The sequence below is a fragment of the Ranitomeya variabilis genome, chromosome 5 (assembly GCF_051348905.1).
Source record: "Ranitomeya variabilis isolate aRanVar5 chromosome 5, aRanVar5.hap1, whole genome shotgun sequence".
NCBI classification, from domain to species: domain Eukaryota; kingdom Metazoa; phylum Chordata; class Amphibia; order Anura; family Dendrobatidae; genus Ranitomeya; species Ranitomeya variabilis.
The window spans coordinates 456,478,710-456,499,537 of NC_135236.1; positions in this window are offsets into that span (position 1 = coordinate 456,478,710).

The following is a 20,828-nucleotide window of genomic DNA, read 5'->3' on the forward strand; positions in this document are numbered from 1 at the left end:
GAACTGAAGGTTGAAGCTCAGCTTTATTCAGTTGAGGACAACACCAGGCAGGGGCAGACATTCACCTTTAGTAGGCCGGAACAGCCAATTGCATTTTTAAAAATGGTAATTTGGAACAGAAGGTTGAAGCTCAGCTTTATTCAGTTGAGGACAACACCAGGCAGGGGCAGACATTCACCTTTAGTAGGCCGGAACAGCCAATTGCATTTTTAAAAATGGTAATTTGGAACAGAAGGTAGAAGCTCAGCTTTATTCAGTTGAGGACAACACCAGGCAGGGGCAGACAGACACCTTTAGTAGGCCGGAACAGCCAATTTTTTAAAAAAACAGCAGTTAGTAAGAGGCAGAAGGTAGAAGCTCAGCTTTATTCAGTTGAGGACAACACCAGGCAGGGGCAGACAGACACCTTTAGTAGGCCGGAACAGCCAATTGCATTTTTAAAAATGGTAATTTGGAACAGAAGGTAGAAGCTCAGCTTTATTCAGTTGAGGACAACACCAGGCAGGGGCAGACAGACACCTTTAGTAGGCCGGAACAGCCAATTTTTAAAAAAAACAGCAGTTAGTAAGAGGCAGAAGGTAGAAGCTCAGCTTTATTCAGTTGAGGACAACACCAGGCAGGGGCAGACATTCACCTTTAGTAGGCCGGAACAGCCAATTGCATTTTTAAAAATGGTAATTTGGAACAGAAGGTTGAAGCTCAGCTTTATTCAGTTGAGGACAACACCAGGCAGGGGCAGACAGACACCTTTAGTAGGCCGGAACAGCCAATTGCGTTTTTAAAAATGGTAATTTGGAACTGAAGGTTGAAGCTCAGCTTTATTCAGTTGAGGACAACACCAGGCAGGGGCAGACATTCACCTTTAGTAGGCCGGAACAGCCAATTGCATTTTTAAAAATGGTAATTTGGAACAGAAGGTTGAAGCTCAGCTTTATTCAGTTGAGGACAACACCAGGCAGGGGCAGACAGACACCTTTAGTAGGCCGGAACAGCCAATTTTTAAAAAAAACAGCAGTTAGTAAGAGGCAGAAGGTAGAAGCTCAGCTTTATTCAGTTGAGGACAACACCAGGCAGGGGCAGACATTCACCTTTAGTAGGCCGGAACAGCCAATTGCATTTTTAAAAATGGTAATTTGGAACAGAAGGTTGAAGCTCAGCTTTATTCAGTTGAGGACAACACCAGGCAGGGGCAGACAGACACCTTTAGTAGGCCGGAATAGCCAATTTTTTAAAAAAACAGCAGTTAGTAAGAGGCAGAAGGTAGAAGCTCAGCTTTATTCAGTTGAGGACAACACCAGGCAGGGGCAGACATTCACCTTTAGTAGGCCGGAACAGCCAATTGCATTTTTAAAAATGGTAATTTGGAACAGAAGGTTGAAGCTCAGCTTTATTCAGTTGAGGACAACACCAGGCAGGGGCAGACAGACACCTTTAGTAGGCCGGAACAGCCAATTTTTAAAAAAAACAGCAGTTAGTAAGAGGCAGAAGGTAGAAGCTCAGCTTTATTCAGTTGAGGACAACACCAGGCAGGGGCAGACATTCACCTTTAGTAGGCCGGAACAGCCAATTGCATTTTTAAAAATGGTAATTTGGAACTGAAGGTTGAAGCTCAGCTTTATTCAGTTGAGGACAACACCAGGCAGGGGCAGACATTCACCTTTAGTAGGCCGGAACAGCCAATTGCATTTTTAAAAATGGTAATTTGGAACAGAAGGTTGAAGCTCAGCTTTATTCAGTTGAGGACAACACCAGGCAGGGGCAGACAGACACCTTTAGTAGGCCGGAACAGCCAATTGCATTTTTAAAAATGGTAATTTGGAACTGAAGGTTGAAGCTCAGCTTTATTCAGTTGAGGACAACACCAGGCAGGGGCAGACATTCACCTTTAGTAGGCCGGAACAGCCAATTGCATTTTTAAAAATGGTAATTTGGAACAGAAGGTTGAAGCTCAGCTTTATTCAGTTGAGGACAACACCAGGCAGGGGCAGACATTCACCTTTAGTAGGCCGGAACAGCCAATTGCATTTTTAAAAATGGTAATTTGGAACAGAAGGTAGAAGCTCAGCTTTATTCAGTTGAGGACAACACCAGGCAGGGGCAGACAGACACCTTTAGTAGGCCGGAACAGCCAATTTTTTAAAAAAACAGCAGTTAGTAAGAGGCAGAAGGTAGAAGCTCAGCTTTATTCAGTTGAGGACAACACCAGGCAGGGGCAGACAGACACCTTTAGTAGGCCGGAACAGCCAATTGCATTTTTAAAAATGGTAATTTGGAACAGAAGGTAGAAGCTCAGCTTTATTCAGTTGAGGACAACACCAGGCAGGGGCAGACAGACACCTTTAGTAGGCCGGAACAGCCAATTTTTAAAAAAAACAGCAGTTAGTAAGAGGCAGAAGGTAGAAGCTCAGCTTTATTCAGTTGAGGACAACACCAGGCAGGGGCAGACATTCACCTTTAGTAGGCCGGAACAGCCAATTGCATTTTTAAAAATGGTAATTTGGAACAGAAGGTAGAAGCTCAGCTTTATTCAGTTGAGGACAACACCAGGCAGGGGCAGACAGACACCTTTAGTAGGCCGGAACAGCCAATTTTTTAAAAAAACAGCAGTTAGTAAGAGGCAGAAGGTAGAAGCTCAGCTTTATTCAGTTGAGGACAACACCAGGCAGGGGCAGACAGACACCTTTAGTAGGCCGGAACAGCCAATTGCATTTTTAAAAATGGTAATTTGGAACAGAAGGTAGAAGCTCAGCTTTATTCAGTTGAGGACAACACCAGGCAGGGGCAGACAGACACCTTTAGTAGGCCGGAACAGCCAATTTTTAAAAAAAACAGCAGTTAGTAAGAGGCAGAAGGTAGAAGCTCAGCTTTATTCAGTTGAGGACAACACCAGGCAGGGGCAGACATTCACCTTTAGTAGGCCGGAACAGCCAATTGCATTTTTAAAAATGGTAATTTGGAACAGAAGGTTGAAGCTCAGCTTTATTCAGTTGAGGACAACACCAGGCAGGGGCAGACAGACACCTTTAGTAGGCCGGAACAGCCAATTGCGTTTTTAAAAATGGTAATTTGGAACTGAAGGTTGAAGCTCAGCTTTATTCAGTTGAGGACAACACCAGGCAGGGGCAGACATTCACCTTTAGTAGGCCGGAACAGCCAATTGCATTTTTAAAAATGGTAATTTGGAACAGAAGGTTGAAGCTCAGCTTTATTCAGTTGAGGACAACACCAGGCAGGGGCAGACAGACACCTTTAGTAGGCCGGAACAGCCAATTTTTAAAAAAAACAGCAGTTAGTAAGAGGCAGAAGGTAGAAGCTCAGCTTTATTCAGTTGAGGACAACACCAGGCAGGGGCAGACATTCACCTTTAGTAGGCCGGAACAGCCAATTGCATTTTTAAAAATGGTAATTTGGAACAGAAGGTTGAAGCTCAGCTTTATTCAGTTGAGGACAACACCAGGCAGGGGCAGACAGACACCTTTAGTAGGCCGGAACAGCCAATTTTTTAAAAAAACAGCAGTTAGTAAGAGGCAGAAGGTAGAAGCTCAGCTTTATTCAGTTGAGGACAACACCAGGCAGGGGCAGACATTCACCTTTAGTAGGCCGGAACAGCCAATTGCATTTTTAAAAATGGTAATTTGGAACAGAAGGTTGAAGCTCAGCTTTATTCAGTTGAGGACAACACCAGGCAGGGGCAGACAGACACCTTTAGTAGGCCGGAACAGCCAATTTTTTAAAAAAACAGCAGTTAGTAAGAGGCAGAAGGTAGAAGCTCAGCTTTATTCAGTTGAGGACAACACCAGGCAGGGGCAGACATTCACCTTTAGTAGGCCGGAACAGCCAATTGCATTTTTAAAAATGGTAATTTGGAACTGAAGGTTGAAGCTCAGCTTTATTCAGTTGAGGACAACACCAGGCAGGGGCAGACATTCACCTTTAGTAGGCCGGAACAGCCAATTGCATTTTTAAAAATGGTAATTTGGAACAGAAGGTTGAAGCTCAGCTTTATTCAGTTGAGGACAACACCAGGCAGGGGCAGACAGACACCTTTAGTAGGCCGGAACAGCCAATTGCATTTTTAAAAATGGTAATTTGGAACTGAAGGTTGAAGCTCAGCTTTATTCAGTTGGGGACAACACCAGGCAGGGGCAGACATTCACCTTTAGTAGGCCGGAACAGCCAATTGCATTTTTAAAAATGGTAATTTGGAACAGAAGGTTGAAGCTCAGCTTTATTCAGTTGAGGACAACACCAGGCAGGGGCAGACATTCACCTTTAGTAGGCCGGAACAGCCAATTGCATTTTTAAAAACGGTAATTTGGAACAGAAGGTAGAAGCTCAGCTTTATTCAGTTGAGGACAACACCAGGCAGGGGCAGACAGACACCTTTAGTAGGCCGGAACAGCCAATTTTTTAAAAAAACAGCAGTTAGTAAGAGGCAGAAGGTAGAAGCTCAGCTTTATTCAGTTGAGGACAACACCAGGCAGGGGCAGACAGACACCTTTAGTAGGCCGGAACAGCCAATTGCATTTTTAAAAATGGTAATTTGGAACAGAAGGTAGAAGCTCAGCTTTATTCAGTTGAGGACAACACCAGGCAGGGGCAGACAGACACCTTTAGTAGGCCGGAACAGCCAATTTTTAAAAAAAACAGCAGTTAGTAAGAGGCAGAAGGTAGAAGCTCAGCTTTATTCAGTTGAGGACAACACCAGGCAGGGGCAGACATTCACCTTTAGTAGGCTGGAACAGCCAATTGCATTTTTAAAAATGGTAATTTGGAACAGAAGGTAGAAACTCAGCTTTATTCAGTTGAGGACAACACCAGGCAGGGGCAGACAGACACCTTTAGTAGGCCGGAACAGCCAATTGCTTTTTTAAAAATGGTAATTTGGAACAGAAGGTTGAAGCTCAGCTTTATTCAGTTGAGGACAACACCAGGCAGGGGCAGACAGACACCTTTAGTAGGCCGGAACAGCCAATTGCTTTTTTAAAAATGGTAATTTGGAACTGAAGGTTGAAGCTCAGCTTTATTCAGTTGAGGACAACACCAGGCAGGGGCAGACACCTTTAGAAGGACGGAACAGCCAATTTTTTTAAAAACAGCAGTTAATCAGAGCCAGAAGGTAGAAGCTCAGCTTTATTCAGTTGAGGACAACTTGAATTAGGGACTGCAGACAGACTTTGCAGGCTGTCCCCTGTGTGGACCATGCATCCAATACATTAACCCATTTAGCCACAAAGGACACGTAACCTTCCGTGGCCAGGCCTACAGGTCCATGTGTCTGTTGTCAGGTATACCTTTGGACTGACAAATTGACAGAATGCAAGGACAATGCGGTCTTTAACATGCAGGTGGAGGGGTGGGATGGCTTTTCTCGCAAAAGAATTGTCAACTGGGTAGCTCATAGCGTGGTATATCGTAGTTCATCCTGGCTTTATTAATATTAAATTAAATAAAAAAATAGGCTCTAGGCACTTTATTATTGGTTCCAGGGGTACACGGGCAGCAGTGGTCAGGTGAGTGGAGGCCTAGTGGAAGGAGGGACCTTAGACAGGCTTCGAAGGCCTAACATAATAAAATGGGCTGGCGGTAGGCACTTTATTATTGGTTCCAGGGGTACACGGGCAGCAGTGGTCTGGTCAGTGGAAGGAGGGACCGCAGACAGGCTTCAAAGGCCTAACATAATAAAATGGGCTGGCTGTAGGCACTTTATTATTGGTTCCAGGGGTACACGGGCAGCAGTGGTCAGGTGAGTGGAGGCCTAGTGGAAGGAGGGACCGCAGACAGGCTTCGAAGGCCTAACACAATAAAATGGGCTGGCTGTAGGCACTTTAAAATTGGTTCCAGGGGTACACGGGCAGCAGTGGTCTGGTCAGTGGAGGCCTAGTGGAAGGAGGGACCGCAGACAGGCTTCGAAGGCCTAAAATAACAAACAATAGGCTCATGGCAGTTTTACAGCGGTTACATGGATACACGGGCAGCTTGGTGGTGAGTGGAGGAGTATTTAAAGTAGGGACCGCAGACAGGCTATCAAAGGCCTAAAATAACAAACAATAGGCTCATGGCAGTTTTACAGCGGTTACATGGATACACGGGCAGCTTGGTGGTGAGTGGAGGAGTATTTAAAGTAGGGACCGCAGACAGGCTATCAAAGGCCTAAAATAACAAACAATAGGCTCATGGCAGCTTTACAGCGGTTACATGGATACACAGGCAGCTTGGTGGTGAGTGGAGGAGTATTTAAAGTAGGGACCGCAGACAGGCTATCAAAGGCCTAAAATAACAAACAATAGGCTCATGGCAGTTTTACAGCGGTTACATGGATACACGGGCAGGCAGCTTGGTGGTCAGTGGAGGAGTATTTAAAGTAGGGACCGCAGACAGGCTATCAAAGGCCTAAAATAACAAACAATAGGCTCATGGCAGCTTTACAGCGGTTACATGGATACACGGGCAGGCAGCTTGGTGGTCAGTGGAGGAGTATTTAAAGTAGGGACCGCAGACAGGCTATCAAAGGCCTAAAATAACAAACAATAGGCTCATGGCAGCTTTACAGCGGTTACATGGATACACAGGCAGCTTGGTGGTCAGTGGAGGAGTATTTAAAGTAGGGACCGCAGACAGGCTATCAAAGGCCTAAAATAACAAACAATAGGCTTATGGCAGTTTTACAGCGGTTACATGGATACACGGGCAGTCAGCTTGGTGGTGAGTGGAGGAGTATTTAAAGTAGGGACCGCAGACAGGCTATCAAAGGCCTAAAATAACAAACAATAGGCTCATGGCAGCTTTACAGCGGTTACATGGATACACAGGCAGCTTGGTGGTGAGTGGAGGAGTATTTAAAGTAGGGACCGCAGACAGGCTATCAAAGGCCTAAAATAACAAACAATAGGCTCATGGCAGCTTTACAGCGGTTACATGGATACACGGGCAGGCAGCTTGGTGGTCAGTGGAGGAGTATTTAAAGTAGGGACCGCAGACAGGCTATCAAAGGCCTAAAATAACAAACAATAGGCTCATGGCAGCTTTACAGCGGTTACATGGATACACGGGCAGGCAGCTTGGTGGTCAGTGGAGGAGTATTTAAAGTAGGGACCGCAGACAGGCTATCAAAGGCCTAAAATAACAAACAATAGGCTCATGGCTGTTTTACATCGGTTACATGGATACACGGGCAGGCAGCTTGGTGGTCAGTGGAGGAGTATTTAAAGTAGGGACCGCAGACAGGCTATCAAAGGCCTAAAATAACAAACAATAGGCTCATGGCAGCTTTACAGCGGTTACATGGATACACGGGCAGGCAGCTTGGTGGTCAGTGGAGGAGTATTTAAAGTAGGGACCGCAGACAGGCTATCAAAGGCCTAAAATAACAAACAATAGGCTTATGGCAGTTTTACAGCGGTTACATGGATACACGGGCAGGCAGCTTGGTGGTCAGTGGAGGAGTATTTAAAGTAGGGACCGCAGACAGGCTATCAAAGGCCTAAAATAACAAACAATAGGCTCATGGCAGCTTTACAGCGGTTACATGGATACACAGGCAGCTTGGTGGTGAGTGGAGGAGTATTTAAAGTAGGGACCGCAGACAGGCTATCAAAGGCCTAAAATAACAAACAATAGGCTCATGGCAGCTTTACAGCGGTTACATGGATACACAGGCAGCTTGGTGGTGAGTGGAGGAGTAGTGCAAGGAGTGTCTGTCCCAGTACTCCCAAAATATAAATAGATGTTAATGTCTCGCAAAACAACCAAAACAAAAAAAAAGGTGGCATACTTAGGTACAGGGGTGGGCTCATCTACTGAGTTTCTGACATAGTAATTTGGCAGTAACTATTTAATGGTGCCAATATAGGACACAGACACAGACTACTTTAAGTTGCATCGTAGATGTCTACAAATTTGTATTGTCAGTGCCAGACATTGAATGATGTCAGCGAATAGACTAAAGATTGGTGGAGCTGTGCGACATAATTTTGCACGTGGTAGAGCACATTTTGAGCTTAGGTAGGGGGGAACTCTCTTGAGGCCGGCGGGACCGCCCCAGGGCCCCTCATGTTACAACGGTGTGTCTGACGTTGGGTGCGCACCACCACCGCCAGAGACACTACATTGTACTATGAGGGACCCAGTAGCAATGCCGTCAACCAAAAGCGAGCACACCCACCTCTTCAGACAAACAGCAGTCTCACGGGTGCTTGCGCCAAGTCGCGATACCACGGCCCCGTGTGGGGAGTTTTGCCATTTAGGGAGGTGTAAACATGTCGTATGCTGTACAATCAGCTGCAGCAAATTAGACATTAGAAAAGTAATTCACAGGCAAGAGCTTTTCATAGGAAAGCTAGGTGTCGGCCGGGCAAGGTGGGGCAAAAGATTTCGAAATCCAGTTGTGGTTCATTTTAATGAATGTTAGATCGTCAACATTTTGGGTAGCCAGACGAGTCCTTTTTTCGGTTAATATTGAACCTGCAGCACTGAATACTCTTTCTGATAGGACACTTGCTGCCGGGCAAGCAAGCTCCTGCAATGCATATTCTGCCAATTCTGGCCAGGTGTCTAATTTGGAGGCCCAGTAATCAAATGGGAATGACGGTTGAGGGAGAACATCGATAAGGGATGAAAAATAGTTAGTAACCATACTGGACAAATGTTGTCTCCTGTCACTTTCAATTGATGCAGCAGTACCTGTCCTGTCTGCGGTCATAGCAAAATCACTCCACAACCTGGTCAGAAAACCCCTCTGTCCAACGCCACTTCTGATGTGTGCACCCCTAACACTCCTAGTCTGCTGCCCCCTGGAGCTCGTGTGAGAACGATCACGTGCGCTGTGTGCTGGGAATGCCTGAAGCAAACGGTCAACAAGAGTTGATTGTTTGGTTGCTAATATTAGTTCCAAGTTCTCATGTGGCATAATATTTTGCAATTTGCCTTTATAGCGTGGATCAAGGAGGCAGGCCAACCAGTAATCGTCATCGTTCATCATTTTCGTAATGCGTGTGTCCCTTTTTAGGATACGTAAGGCATAATCCGCCATGTGGGCCAAAGTTCCAGTTGTCAAATCTCCGGTTGTGATTGGTTGAGGGGCAGTTGCAGGCAAATCTACGTCACTTGTGTCCCTCAAAAAACCAGAACCCGGCCGTGACACGCAACCAATTTCCTGTGCCCCCGGGAAAGGTTCGGCATTAAAAATATACTCATCCCCATCATCCTCCTCGTCCTCCACCTCCTCTTCGCCCGCTACCTCGTCCTGTACACTGCCCTGACCAGACAATGGCTGACTGTCATCAAGGCTTTCCTCTTCCTCTGGTGCAGATGCCTGCTCCTTTATGTGCGTCAAACTTTGCATCAGCAGACGCATTAGGGGGATGCTCATGCTTATTACGGCGTTGTCTGCACTAACCAGCCGTGTGCATTCCTCAAAACACTGAAGGACTTGACACATGTCTTGTATCTTAGACCACTGCACACCTGACAACTCCATGTCTGCCATCCTACTGCCTGCCCGTGTATCCTCCCACAAATAAATAACAGCACGCCTCTGTTCGCACAGTCTCTGAAGCATGTGCAGTGTTGAGTTCCACCTTGTTGCAATGTCTATGATTAGGCGATGCTGGGGAAGGTTCAAAGACCGCTGATAGGTCTGCATACGGCTGGCGTGTACAGGCGAACGTCGGATATGTGAGCAAAGTGCACGCACTTTGAGGAGCAGGTCGGAGAACCCAGGATAAGTTTTCAATAAGCACTGCACCACCAGGTTTAAGGTGTGAGCCAGGCAAGGAATGTGTTTCAGTTGGGAAAGGGAGATGGCAGCCATGAAATTCCTTCCGTTATCACTCACTACCTTGCCTGCCTCAAGATCTACTGTGCCCAGCCATGACTGTGTTTCTTGTTGCAAGAACTCGGATAGAACTTCCGCGGTGTGTCTGTTGTCGCCCAAACACTTCATAGCCAATACAGCCTGCTGACGCTTGGCAGTAGCTGGCCCATAATGGGACAACTGGTGTGCAACAGTGTCATCTGCCGATGGAGTGGTTGGCAGACTGCGTTCTGTGGAAGAGCTGTAGCTTCTGCAGGAGGACGAGGAGGAGGAGGAGGAGGGGGTGCGAACGCCTACAGCCAACTGTTTCCTAGACCGTGGGCTAGGCACAACTGTCCCTAAATTGATGTCGCCTGTGGACCCTGCATCCACCACATTCACCCAGTGTGCCGTGATGGACACATAACGTCCCTGGCCATGCCTACTGGTCCATGCATCTGTAGTCAGGTGCACCTTTGTACTCACAGATTGCCTGAGTGCATGGACGATGCGCTGTTTAACATGCTGGTGCAGGGCTGGGATGGCTTTTCTGGAAAAAAAGTGTCGACTGGGTAGCTCGTATCGTGGTTCAGCGTACTCCATCAGGGCTTTGAAAGCTTCGCTTTCAACTAACCGGTAGGGCATCATCTCTAACGAGATTAGTCTAGCTATGTGGGCGTTAAAACCCTGTGTACGCGGATGCGAGGATAAGTACTTCCTTTTTCTAACCAGAGTCTCATGTAGGGTGAGCTGGACTGGAGAGCTGGAGATCGTGGAACTTTCGGGTGTGCCGGTGTACATGGCAGACTGAGAGACGGTTGGAGACGGTATTGTTTCCGCCGGTGCCCTAGATGCAATATTTCCTCCTACAAAACTGGTGGTTCCCTGACCCTGACTGCTTTTGGCTGGCAAAGAAACCTGCACAGATACTGCCGGTGGTGCGGAAAATGGTGGCCTTACAGTGACGGAAGGGATGTTGCGTTGCTGACTAGCTTCATTGGCCGAGGGTGCTACAACCTTAAGGGACGTTTGGTAGTTAGTCCAGGCTTGAAAATGCATGGTGGTTAAGTGTCTATGCATGCAACTAGTATTTAGACTTTTCAGATTCTGACCTCTGCTTAAGCTAGTTGAACATTTTTGACAGATGACTTTGCGCTGATCAGTTGGATGTTGTTTAAAAAAATGCCAGACTGCACTCTTCCTAGACTCGGATCCCTTTTCAGGGATTGCAGACTGAGCTTTAACCGGATGGCCACGCTGTCCTCCAACAGGTTTTGGCTTTGACACGCGTTTTGGGCCAGATACGGGCCCGGCAGATGGAACCTGTTGCGATGTTGATGCCTGCTGCGGCCCCTCCTCCACCTCCGCTTCTGAACTACTGCCGCCTGCACCCTGTTCCCCCAATGGCTGCCAATCGGGGTCAATAACTGGGTCATCTATTACCTCCTCTTCGAGCTCGTGTGCAACTTCGTCTGTGTCACTGTGTCGGTCGGTGGTATAGCGTTCGTGGCGGGGCAACATAGTCTCATCAGGGTCTGATTGTGGATCTGTACCCTGAGAGGGCAATGTGGTGGTCTGAGTCAAAGGAGCAGCATAGTACTCTGGCTGTGGCTGTGCATCAGTGCACTCCATGTCAGAATATACTTGTAATGGGCATGGCCTGTTAAATGTTTCACTTTCTAAGCCAGGGACGGTATGTGTAAAGAGCTCCATGGAGTGACCCGTTGTGTCGCCTGCTGCACCCTTCTCTCTTGTTGTAGTTTTTGCTGAGGAGGACAAGGAAGCGACTTGTCCCTGACCGTGAACATCCACAAGCGACGCGCTGCTTTTACATTTACCAGTTTCGGAAGAGGAGGCAAAAGAGCTAGAGGCTGAGTCTGCAATGTAAGCCAAAACTTGCTGTTGCTGCTCCGCCTTTAAAAGCGGTTTTCCTACTCCCAGAAAAGAGAGCGTTCGAGGCCTTGTGTAGCCTGACGACGAAACTGGCTCCACAGCTCCAGACTTAGGTGGAATATTTTTATCCCCACGACCACCTGATGCTCCACTACCACTACCATCATTACCAGCTGACAATGAACGCCCACGACGACCTCTTGCACCAGACTTCCTCATTGTTTTAAAATCTTAACCAAAGTAACTTTATTTGTTGCTGTCAAACAACTTACACGGTGAGCTATAACTTCGGTATGATTTCAATATCCCTTAACAGGTTGGTGAGACCACAAGGAAAATCAGGCACAATGTTACACACTCTGTTTTCTGTGGCACAAAATCACAGAGATGACACACACGCAGGACTGTCACTCAAGCACTTATGTCAATATTAATCTCCCACCTAATTTATTTATTTTTTTTTTTCAGGGAGACTTTAGAAACCAAATAATATTAAAAAAACCAAAAAAATAAATAGGCTTTCTATGGCCCACTGAATGAGAGAGAGGTGGCACACCCAGGAGTCAAGACTGGCACACAAGCTGAAAGGGCAATATTACTCTCCCACTGTTTTTTTTTTTTTTTTTTTTTTTTTCAGGGAGACTTTAGAAACCAAATAATAAGAAAAAAAATAAATAAATAAATAGGCTTTCTATAGCCCACTGAATGAGAGAGAGGTGGCACACCCAGGAGTCAAGACTGGCACACAAGCTGAAAGGGCAATATTACTCTCCCACTGTTTTTTTTTTTTTTTTTTTTCAGGGAGACTTTAGAAACCAAATAATAAGAAAAAAAATAAATAAATAAATAAATAGGCTTTCTATAGCCCACTGAATGAGAGATAGCACACACAGCAGTGGCACACAAGCCCTGACTGAGGCCAATATTTTTCTACCACTGATTGATGTAGTGTTTTTGTGTTGAGGTAGATTTTAGAACACAAATCAAGGAAAAAAAAAAAATGCTTTCTATGGCCCACTGAATGAGAGAGGTGGCACACCCAGGAGTCAAGACTGGCACACAAGCTGAAAGGGCAATATTACTCTCCCACTGTTTTTTTAAGTTTTTTTTTTTTTATTTTCAGGGAGACTTTAGAAACCAAATAATATTAAAAAAACCAAAAAAATAAATAGGCTTTCTATGGCCCACTGAATGAGAGAGAGGTGGCACACCCAGGAGTCAAGACTGGCACACAAGCTGAAAGGGCAATATTACTCTCCCACTGTTTTTTTTTTTTTTTTTTTTTTCAGGGAGACTTTAGAAACCAAATAATAAGAAAAAAAATAAATAAATAAATAGGCTTTCTATAGCCCACTGAATGAGAGATAGCACACACAGCAGTGGCACACAAGCCCTGACTGAGGCCAATATTTTTCTACCACTGATTGATGTAGTGTTTTTGTGTTGAGGTAGATTTTAGAACACAAATCAAGGAAAAAAAAATGCTTTCTATGGCCCACTGAATGAGAGAGGTGGCACACCCAGGAGTCAAGACTGGCACACAAGCTGAAAGGGCAATATTACTCTCCCACTGTTTTTTTATGTATTTTTTGTTTTTTAAGGGAGACTTTAGAAACCCAATAATATTTAAAAAAAAAAATAAATAGGCTTTCTATGGCCCACTGAATGAGAGAGAGGTGGCACACCCAGGAGTCAAGACTGGCACACAAGCTGAAAGGGCAATATTACTCTCCCACTGTTTTTTTTTTTTTCAGGGAGACTTTAGAAACCAAATAATAAGAAAAAAAATAAATAAATAAATAGGCTTTCTATAGCCCACTGAATGAGAGATAGCACACACAGCAGTGGCACACAAGCCCTGACTGAGGCCAATATTTTTCTACCACTGATTGATGTAGTGTTTTTGTGTTGAGGTAGAATTTAGAACACAAATCACGGAAAAAATAAATAGGCTTTCTATGGCCCACTCAGTGAGAGATGGCACACACAGGGATGGCACTGTAGCAGAAATGCCAATCTTAATCTCCCACAAAAAAAAACAAAAAAAAAAAACAGGGACTGTCCTACAATTACTATCTCCCTGCAGTAATCTAAGCCAGGTATGGCAGGCAGCAATAGGAGTGGACTGATGCACAAATTAAATAAAAAGTGTGGACAAACAAAAAAGATAGCTGTGCAGAAAGGAACAAGAGGATATGTGCTTTGAAAAAAGCAGTTGGTTTCCACAGTGGCGTACACACAGCAATACAGCTATCACGGAGCCTTCTAGGGCAGCCCAATGAGCTACAGCGCTGAGGAAAAAAAAAAAAAAAATAGCTTCCACTGTTCCTGCACACCGTAGGTGGTGTTGGACAGTGGAAATCGCTACAGCACAAGCGGTTTGGTGGTTAGTGGACCCTGCCTAACGCTCTCCCTGCTTCTGACGAAGCGGCAGCAACCTCTCCCTAAGCTCAGATCAGCAGCAGTAAGATGGCGGTCGGCGGGAACGCCCCTTTATAGCCCCTGTGACGCCGCAGACAGCAAGCCAATCACTGCAATGCCCTTCTCTAAGATGGTGGGGACCAGGATCTATGTCATCACGCTGCCCACACTCTGCGTTCACCTTCATTGGCTGAGAAATGGCGCTTTTCGCGTCATTGAAACGCGACTTTGGCGCGAAAGTCGCGTACCGCATGGCCGACAAGCACAGGGGTCGGATCGGGTTTCATGAGACGCCGACTTAGCCAAAAGTCGGCGACTTTTGAAAATGATCGACCCGTTTCGCTCAACCCTAGCTGTAACACCTGCCTGACATGATCTAAATGAGTATCACGGTCACAAGAATATATGAGAATGTCATCTAGGTACAAGATAACGAATTTCCCCAAAACATGCGAGAACACATCATTGATGAAATGTTGGAACACTGCAGGTGCGTTAGTCAACCCAAACGGCATCACCAAATTTTCAAAATGACCCTCATGGGTATTAAAAGCCGTCTTCCACTCATCACCTTGACGGACTCTTATGAGGTTGTACGCCCCCCTGAGGTCAAGCTTGGTAAACCACTTAGCACCTGCCACCTGGTTGAACAAATCTGGTATCAGAGGCATAGGGTATGGAACACGAACCGTAATCTGGTTCAACTCCCTGAAATCCAAACACGGGCGTAATCCGCCATCTTTCTTCTTCACGAAGAAGAACCCTGCTGCCACCGGCGAGGATGACGGCCTGATGTGCCCTTTGCTCAAGCTTTCAGCAATGTAATCTTTTAACGCTTGTCTCTCTGGACCGGAGATGTTAAACATCCTTGCTTTAGGCAATTTGGCCCCTGGTTTAAACCTGATAGAACAGTCATAAGGACAATGTGGCGGCAACTCTGAGCAACCCTTCTCAGAGAACACATCCACAAAATCCTGAAGTGACTCCGGAATGCTTGAAGTCACTGCAGCCACACATGTGGCCAGGCAATTCTCCTGGCAAAACTCGCTCCACCGAATTATGTCCTGAGTTTTCCAGTCAATTACCGGGTTGTGCATAGACAACCAAGGAAAAGCCAAAACCACCTGAGCAGGAAGATTCCTGAGCACCTTACATGTAACCCGCTCGGAATGTAGAACTCCAATGTGGAGTTTCACCTCAGCCACAAATTCAGTAATCTCCCCCTGAGAGAGAGGAGCAGCAAACTCCTCATCAATGAGATTTGTGGCTGAACCACTATCCACAAAAACAGTAATTGGCAGCTCACTGCCAGCAACAAAAACCTTAGCAGGGAGCATGCACTGAGAAACCACCATGGAGGATATACATAAGCTCAGACTGGTCTCCTCCACACCCCCTGAGCTTAGAAGTTTTCCGCCATTGCGTTTTTCTTAGGCAGCAGAGGACAGATGTTAATAAAATTACCCGTTTTACCACAGTAAAAACAGGCTCCCTGCTTCCTGAGCTCAGGGACTGGACGCTTTACATGTGACACCCCTGCGATTTGCATATGCTCCATGGGCTCACCTGCAGCAACCTCACGTGAACCTAAACCCTCTCCCATAGGCGGTGTCACATGCTCCCCCTGACGCAAACGGCGATCAATGCAGACAACCAGACTCATGGCGGAATCTAGAGAAGCAGGAGTCTCGTACATCAGAAGGGCTTTTTTAACCCTTCCAGAAATCCCATATATATAAACTGACTCCGCAATGCTGGATAATTCCATTGTGTATCGATCACCCAGCGACGAAATTCAGAACAGTAATCTTCTGCAACTCGCTCCCCCTGGCGAATAGAGCGTATCTTAAGATTCTGCTAGAGCCATTTTGTCAGGTTCATCGTAGATTTTCCCAAGACAGGAAAAAAACTCTCCACAGAGTCAAATGCAGCAGAATCAGATGGCAAAGAAAACGCCCATGCTTGGGGATCCCCGCTTAACAATGACAACACCAGGTCCACACGCTGATCCTCATTACCTGAAGATATCGGGCGCATACGGAAATATAGTTTGCAAGCTTCACAAAAAGAAACAGATTTACTGCAACTCTTCCTGTCACTCCAGCTTGCACATTAGACACTGCTAGTCCCTGTTGCTGTACTGCCCCCCTTAACTCCGTGACCTGTAGGGACAGCGCCACCAACTGGCCGGTTATGGAAGTCATGGGATCCATGACAAAACACCAAAAAAAGAAACCCCTTTTTTTTTTTTGTGTTGTTGGGCCGATTATAATGTCAGGGAGAGACTAGGTGAGCGAGAGCTAATAACCCGGGCCCCTGCAGTTTCCCTCAGACTAGGGAAATCCTGACTGACCCTCTACCTGGAGTTTACACTGAAGGTGTGCATGTCCAGGCCTCGAACCTCACCCTGTCTCCTGAGCTCAGCTCTAGGCTGAAACCTCCGCCCACCACCCAGTGAAGATATTATTCCCCAATACCCACAGTTAGCAAAGACAAGGATAAAGGAAAATATACACCACGCCGCAGTCACTCAGGAATACACTATAAATGTGCAGGGCAAAATAAATACAAATATAGGAAGGAGTAAATAAGACAAAGGAAAATACACCACCAGCAACGAATCTCCAACCACCAGCTCTCCTCACCAGACCGAGATAACAACACACAAGACAGAAGCTATAATCGGCGACGCCCAAAGATCAGGAGAACTATTCAAAGGCAGTGGGCATGGCCCAGCTTCCAATCCAAGGATTAGGTAAATTAACCCTGGAACAGCTAGATAAAATCTAGCAGACGCCAATGAGCAAATAGTGGTCAAAAGCGGAATTACCGCTGTCTGTCGGACGACCTGGTCTGAACAGCGTCCGACATGACACCTGAGACATAAAAATACACAAAGGAAATGGGAGACGTTTATTAGCATCCTGGATAGGACCTGTGCACAGTATATACAGTATGGGAATAAACATACTAGAAATAGAAGGAAACCAATATGGCTAAATAGAGCTGTAAGGGGCGCAATAAGTGACAAAAAGAAAGCATTTAGAGAATTAAAGGAAGTAGGTAGTGATGAGGCATTAAATAAATACAGAAAATTAAATAAATTCTGTAAAAAGCAAATCAAGGCAGCAAAAATTGAGACAGAGAGACTTATTGCCAGAAAGAGTAAAAATAATCCCAAAATATTCTTTAACTACGTAAATAGTAAGAAACTTAAAAATGATACTGTTGGCCTCTGGGTGAAATGGTGGATGAGGCTGAGGAAAAAGCCAATATGCTAAATTACTTTTTTTCATTAGTATTTACACAAGAAAATCCCATGGCAGACAATATGATCAGTGATAGCAAAAATTCCCCATTAAATGTCACCTGCATAACCCATCAGGAAGTACGGTGGCGTCAAAAAATCACTAAAATTGACAAATCTCCAGGCCCAGATGGGATACACTCCTGAGCACTGCAGGAATTAAGTACGGTCATTGATAAACCATTATTTTTAATCTTTAAAGAGTCCATAATAACAGGGTCTGTACCACAGGACTGGTATATAGCAAATGTGGTGCCAATATTCAAAAAGGGGACAAAAACTGTACTCGGAAGTTATAGGCCAGTAAGCTTAACCTCTACTGTGGGTAAAATCCTGGAGGGCATTCTAAGGGATGCTATGCTGGAGTATCTGACGAGGAATAACCTCATGGCCCAATATCAACATGGGTTTACTAGGGACCGTTCCTGTCAGACTAATCTGATCAATTTCTGTGAATTGGTAAGAGGTAAGTTCCGGACTGTACCAAAGGAACCCAGTGGACATAGTGTCTATGGACTTTTCATAAGCTTTTGATACGGTGCCACACAAAAGGTTGATACATAAGATGAGACAAACTCACATTTAGTGGCCAGTGTCAGGCAGCTGATAGAAAGGCAAAAAAATAATGGGATGCTTTAAAAGAGGCATAGATACTCATGAGGAGAACATCATTTTACCTTTATACAAGTCACTAGTTCGACCAGTTCCCGTGTATAAGAAAGACATAGCTGAACTAGAGCGGGTGCAGAGAAGAGCGACCAAAGTTATTAGAGGACTGGGGGGTCTGCAATAACAAGATACTTTATTACACTTGTGGCTATTTAGTTGGCAAAAACGAAGGCTAAGGGGTGATCTTATTTTAATGTATAAATATATGAGAGGGACAGTACAAAGACCTTTCTGATGATCTTTTTAATCATAGACCTGAGACAGGGACAAGGGGGCATCCTCTACGTCTGGAGGAAAGAAGGTTTAAGCATAATAACAGATGCGGATTATTTACTGTAAGAGCAGTAAGACTATGGAACTCTCTGCCGTATGATGTTGTAATGAGTGATTCATTACTTAAATTTAAGAGGGGACTGGATACCTTTCTTGAAAAGTATAATGTTACAGGGTATATACACTAGATTCCTTGATAGGGCGTTGATCCAGGGAACTAGTCTGGTTGCCGTATGTGGAGTTGGGAAGGAATTTTTTTTCCAAAATGTGGAGCTTACTCTTTGCCACATGGGTTTTGTTTTGCCTTCCTCTGGATCAACATGTTAGGGCATGTTAGGTTAGGCCATGGATTGAACTAGATGAACTTATAGTCTTCCTTCAACCTTAATAACTATGTTACTATGTTACTATAGTCATCCTATAAAGAATAATTCACCCATATAGTCATCCTATAAAATATAATGCACCCCCATAGTCCTCCATATAATATAATGCACCCCTATAGTCCACTATATAATACACTGCACAGTTCATAGTCATCCATGTAGTATGATCAAATGCACCTCCATAGTCATCCATAAAGTATAATGCACAGCTCATAGTCCTCAATAAAGTTTAATGCACCCCATAGTACTTCATGGTAGTAAGATGCATCCCATAGTCCTCCTAGCATAGTCATCCTATAACGTATATTGCACCCCCATGGTCATCCTATAAAGTATAATTCACCCTGATAGTCCTCGATGGTAGTATGATGCACCCCATAGTCATCCAGAGTAGCATAATGCACCCCATAGTCATCTTATAAAGTATAATGCACCCCATTGTCATCCTATAAACTAGAATGTACCTCATCTTCATCCTATAAAGTAATGTACCCCATAGTTATCCATAAATTATAATGCGCCCCATCATCCTATAAAATATTATGCACTCCCATAGTCCTCCTATAAAGTATAAAGCACTCCATTGTCATGCCATAAAGTATGATGCACCCCAAAATCATCTTATAAAGTATAATGCACCATCATAGTTATCCATAGCAATATGGCCCCTGATTTTTTTTTAATAAATACTCAATGTTTCTTCGTTCCCATGCCGTGTGTGTCCTCTTGTGAATCAGGCAGCTGACTTCAGCATGCAATGGGAACGTTTGACACCTCTGTCATGTGCCCCATCATGTGCACACTGACATCAGCTGCTGGCCTTTGATTGGCCAGCAGCATGTATTGTGGCGCGTGCACCCGCGGACACACATACAGCTGCCTGCCGGGTCCCTGACCCGCCGGGCCCAGTCACAGTGGTGACCACTGCGACCATGGTGATTACACCCCTGCTCCCATCCTTCTTGGACATTTACTGTATGTCCTTTAGAACATCTAGCTATTGGACTTTTCCTACTCTCTTTCTGAGTCCATTAAAACCTGCCTTTCTGAAGTCCAACCTTAAAGTCTGAGTCCTCTGTGGTCTTCCTCCTCTTGTAATCCAAAATTCAAGGATAGCATGATCGCTGCCTCCTAAATTACCAGCCACTTTTACTTTCTCAACCATTTCCTCCCTGTTGGTAAGAGTTAAGTCCAAGACTGTAGATCCTCTTGTTCTCTCTTCTACCTTTTGAACGTTAAAGTTGTCAGCAAGAGAAGATAAGAATTTTCTGGACCAAGTGCTTTCGCCTGAGAGAGATTCCCAACAAATATCTGGATAGTTAAAATCTCCCATGTTCACTACAGTATGTCATACTTTTTTTGAGAACAGAGGCATCTGTAAAAAGAGTTTATCCATATCTTCAGTCTGTCGAGGTGGCCTACAGTAAATGCTTACAATAGTGTCCTTTCTGTTCTTCTCTCCATGAATTCTTACCCAAACAGTTTCTACAGAGCTACCAGTCTCTGTATATACGTTTTCCTAACATACAATGTAAAACCTCCTTGCTTCTTGTTAATCCTGTTTCTAATAAATAAGTTGCAGCCTTCAAAGTTTTGTATTCCAACCACATGTGTATTCCCACCAAGTTTCATTGATACCTATGACATCATATCTGTCTTCCTGTGTGAGTAGCTTCAATTCTCCTTGTTTTATTTCCCATGCTCTGTGCATTTGTATAGACATATTTTAGTTTGTAGTTGTCTTCTCTTGCTGCTCTATTTTCATTCAGAGTTTGTTGTTTTTGTTCTTCCTTTTCACTTCTTATAGCTGAGTTCTCAAAAGAATTCATTAGCTGCACATTTATTCTTGGCTATATATTTCCCATCTCATCCCATATTGCTCTAGTTTAAAGCTCTCCTGATGAGTGTAGCAAGGCGTCTGCCAAATATGTGTTTTCCTGTTTTTGTAAGATGCTACCCATCTCTAGCAAGGAGTTCATCATACAGGTACCGTATTTTTCGGACTATAAGACGCACCGGACTATAAGGCGCACCAAGGTTTTAGAGGTGGAAAATAGGGAAAAAAATATTTGAAGCAAAAAAAATG